At 53.3% G+C, this 4,748-nt stretch overlaps 1 non-coding gene across 1 annotated transcript; it reads right to left on the bottom strand.

The window, feature by feature from the left end:
• Positions 1-380: 380 nt before the first annotated feature.
• On the bottom strand, positions 381-2,290 carry LOC126446551 (small subunit ribosomal RNA). The gene has a single exon (XR_007583325.1). It is a non-coding gene; the product is annotated as a small subunit ribosomal RNA (ribosomal RNA).
• Positions 2,291-4,748: the final 2,458 nt, after the last annotated feature.

The raw sequence follows: 4,748 nt of genomic DNA, 5'->3' as shown, positions 1-4,748 counted from the left end.
CGAGCCGAGTGATCCACCGTCCTGGGTGATCTTTTTCTTAGTTTCCACTGTCTCTTTCAAGACAGTTGCATAGGCGGGACGTAGGCGTGTGGCGGCCCCTGTTCAAGCGTTCTGTGTCCAACAGCCTCACGGCCGATGGGCGTCGTACGGCTCCACACCGGAGCGGACAGGCAGTCGGGCGAAAGTCATTCAAAACCGGCGCCAGGCGCCAGGTGCCGCAGGCCAGCCGCTCCAGCGCTTCAGCGCTCGTACCACACAACATTGGCGTTAGTTTTGAGAAGCACGCGTGGTTCCGCACGCGGCGCACGGCTACTGCGAGCCGTACAGGTAGCGTGTTGCGCGACACGACACGCACATCGAAAGACATGCAGTCTAGTCGGTAATGATCCTTCCGCAGGTTCACCTACGGAAACCTTGTTACGACTTTTACTTCCTCTAAATGATCAAGTTTGGTCATCTTTCCGGTAGCATCGGCAACGACAGAGTCAATGCCGCGTACCAGTCCGAAGACCTCACTAAATCATTCAATCGGTAGTAGCGACGGGCGGTGTGTACAAAGGGCAGGGACGTAATCAACGCGAGCTTATGACTCGCGCTTACTGGGAATTCCTCGTTCATGGGGAACAATTGCAAGCCCCAATCCCTAGCACGAAGGAGGTTCAGCGGGTTACCCCGACCTTTCGGCCTAGGAAGACACGCTGATTCCTTCAGTGTAGCGCGCGTGCGGCCCAGAACATCTAAGGGCATCACAGACCTGTTATTGCTCAATCTCGTGCGGCTAGAAGCCGCCTGTCCCTCTAAGAAGAAAAGTAATCGCTGACAGCACGAAGGATGTCACGCGACTAGTTAGCAGGCTAGAGTCTCGTTCGTTATCGGAATTAACCAGACAAATCGCTCCACCAACTAAGAACGGCCATGCACCACCACCCACCGAATCAAGAAAGAGCTATCAATCTGTCAATCCTTCCGGTGTCCGGGCCTGGTGAGGTTTCCCGTGTTGAGTCAAATTAAGCCGCAGGCTCCACTCCTGGTGGTGCCCTTCCGTCAATTCCTTTAAGTTTCAGCTTTGCAACCATACTTCCCCCGGAACCCAAAAGCTTTGGTTTCCCGGAGGCTGCCCGCCGAGTCATCGGAGGAACTGCGGCGGATCGCTGGCTGGCATCGTTTATGGTTAGAACTAGGGCGGTATCTGATCGCCTTCGAACCTCTAACTTTCGTTCTTGATTAATGAAAACATACTTGGCAAATGCTTTCGCTTCTGTTCGTCTTGCGACGATCCAAGAATTTCACCTCTAACGTCGCAATACGAATGCCCCCGCCTGTCCCTATTAATCATTACCTCGGGTTCCGAAAACCAACAAAATAGAACCGAGGTCCTATTCCATTATTCCATGCACACAGTATTCAGGCGGGCTTGCCTGCTTTAAGCACTCTAATTTGTTCAAAGTAAACGTGCCGGCCCACCGAGACACTCACTCAAGAGCACCCTGGTAGGATTGCAACGGGGTCCGCCTCGGGACGCACGAGCACGCACGAGGCGCGTCGCACGCCTTCAGCTCGCCCCACCGGCAGGACGTCCCACGATACATGCCAGTTAAACACCGACGGGCGGTGAACCAACAGCGTGGGACACAAATCCAACTACGAGCTTTTTAACCGCAACAACTTTAATATACGCTATTGGAGCTGGAATTACCGCGGCTGCTGGCACCAGACTTGCCCTCCAATAGATACTCGTTAAAGGATTTAAAGTGTACTCATTCCGATTACGGGGCCTCGGATGAGTCCCGTATCGTTATTTTTCGTCACTACCTCCCCGTGCCGGGAGTGGGTAATTTGCGCGCCTGCTGCCTTCCTTGGATGTGGTAGCCGTTTCTCAGGCTCCCTCTCCGGAATCGAACCCTGATTCCCCGTTACCCGTTACAACCATGGTAGGCGCAGAACCTACCATCGACAGTTGATAAGGCAGACATTTGAAAGATGCGTCGCCGGTACGAGGACCGTGCGATCAGCCCAAAGTTATTCAGAGTCACCAAGGCAAACGGACCGGACGAGCCGACCGATTGGTTTTGATCTAATAAAAGCGTCCCTTCCATCTCTGGTCGGGACTCTGTTTGCATGTATTAGCTCTAGAATTACCACAGTTATCCAAGTAACGTGGGTACGATCTAAGGAACCATAACTGATTTAATGAGCCATTCGCGGTTTCACCTTAATGCGGCTTGTACTGAGACATGCATGGCTTAATCTTTGAGACAAGCATATGACTACTGGCAGGATCAACCAGGGAGCTGCGTCAACTAGAGCTGAGCAGCCGGCCGCCCGGGAGTGTGTCCCGGGGGCCCGCGCGAACACGCAAGCGTCCGCTCAATTATTCTGCAAACAGGAGGAGGCTGAGCTCCCCTGCACAATACACCTCGAAACCCTCTCAGGTCCCGGCGGCGCGCAGCGCCGTCCTAAGTACTTGGTCGGGTTCGAGAGAGGCGCAATCGCCCGGAGTTTGGCGAGTAGACGCTTTAGGTGCGACCACCCGTGCTCCCAACTGAGCTTGCCGCTGCCGACAGAGGCCCGGGAGCGTGCTGTCGTGGCATTGCCGGCGGGAGACAACACGCGCCACCTACGGTGGCCGGCAGCTCCAACGCCAGCGCCACAGAAGGACAAAAGCCCCACTTGGGTGCCGAAGCGAACTCTCCCAGCACAGCGCACGCGCCAACACGTCCGCACAGCTGCGATACAATCCACCTGCGAGAACCGCAGAGGCGACCGAGCAGCAGACGGCGTCGCGGCGCCGAGCGCCGGGCGGCGGCGCATCCTCAGCGCACACAGTCCTCAATCGGACCAGCACACTGCAGATGTCCACCGCGCTTCGCACCGGGCCCGCGAGGACCTACTTTGGCCGCACGGCGCCGCGTGCAGGGTGCGCCCGGCGCGCAGCTGCGCCGCCTGCCGCCTCCGTCGGCCGGCGCGCCTGCCACTGGCCGCCCCCACCAGCCGGCTGTAGCGCGTGCGCCCACGCACCGCGCGGCCAGCACGCCGGGAGGCCCCCCCTCACCGGCCGGGGACGGTCCCACCCAGCCACCGCCGCGTATCGCTTCACACCCACATGCCATTCACGTTCGTGGGCATGGTGGGTATCGCTGAAACAACCGGTTGGTAGCTCAACCGATCGTCGCCATCACTGATTCACCTCTAGCGAGAACAACCGCACCACAACGGTTTACCAGTTCTTCATTTGCGTAACGTCACCAGCAAACGTAGACGTCCATCGCCATTTGCAAATTCAACGATTGTTGCATGCCTGTGTCAGGTGTCACGACACACTATGTCTGCCCACATACACGCAACAACATGTGCACGCTTCGCGAACACGTGGAAGGTGGCCCCCGTACGTATGCGATGTCCATTGCGCGAACGACTGTCAACCGGCCTCTGTCGCATGTCGCAGATGTGGAACGCAGTGCACCATGCTATCACGGTGTGTGAGAAGAGACGACTACGTCTGACAACACGCGCCACTACATCAACAGACGGCTCATGCTGATCGCCATCCACGGCATACCATACTTCAATCCAGCTCTTATAGGGAGACGACACGTAGCTGAGTGCACAATATTTGGACCGTATGGTTCGCCGTTGTTGGCGCAGTCGTGGTACGGTCACACATGTACCACGATGTATCATTCAGTACATGAGGACCAATGTGCAGTACAGTGTGTGATTTGGACGTACAACATCAGCGGACAGTTGACACAAGCCGTACCACAACGTAGGCTGTGCTTCGCCATGCGAATGCCAATGAACAACTGCGAAGGGCATTGAGCATGTACGTCCTGCTGCCATCCGCATTACAGTGTATAGCTGCAAGGTGTTTAACATGAAGCGATACTCTGGGGACCGGGCAGTGCGAGTAGCAAACTATATTGCGGGGGTTGCAGTTAGGCAACACTACACTAATTTAACGCGTCGTATGACAATTACAGAGCAGGTTAAGGCCCAACGTGTGTTGGGTTAAGGTACAATATAGGTTAGGTTAAGGTACAATATAGGTTAGGTTACGGTACAATATGGGTTAGGTTAAGGGACAATATGGGTTAGGTTAAGGGACAATATAGGTTAGGTTAAGGGACAATATGGGTTAGGTTAAGGGACAATATGGGTTAGGTTAAGGGACAATATGGGTTAGGTTAAGGGACAATATGGGTTAGGTTAAGGGACAATATAGGTTAGGTTAAGGGACAATATAGGTTAGGTTAAGGGACAATATAGGTTAGGTTAAGGGACAATATAGGTTAGGTTAAGGGACAATATAGGTTAGGTTAAGGGACAATATAGGTTAGGTTAAGGGACAATATAGGTTAGGTTAAGGGACAATATAGGTTAGGTTAAGGGACAATATAGGTTAGGTTAAGGGACAATATAGGTTAGGTTAAGGGACAATATAGGTTAGGTTAAGGGACAATATAGGTTAGGTTAAGGGACAATATCGGTTAGGTTAAGGGACAATATGGGTTAGGTTAAGGGACAATATAGGTTAGGTTAAGGGACAATATAGGTTAGGTTAAGGGACAATATAGGTTAGGTTAAGGGACAATATAGGTTAGGTTAAGGGACAATATAGGTTAGGTTAAGGGACAATATAGGTTAGGTTAAGGGACAATATAGGTTAGGTTAAGGGACAATATGGGTTAGGTTAAGGGACAATATAGGTTAGGTTAAGGGACAATATAGGTTAGGTTAAGGGACAATAT

This window comes from Schistocerca serialis, unplaced genomic scaffold (genome assembly GCF_023864345.2).
Source record: "Schistocerca serialis cubense isolate TAMUIC-IGC-003099 unplaced genomic scaffold, iqSchSeri2.2 HiC_scaffold_400, whole genome shotgun sequence".
NCBI classification, from domain to species: domain Eukaryota; kingdom Metazoa; phylum Arthropoda; class Insecta; order Orthoptera; family Acrididae; genus Schistocerca; species Schistocerca serialis.
The sequence above is the reverse complement of the archived record's forward strand: the minus strand, read 5'-3'. Positions and strand labels throughout refer to the sequence as shown.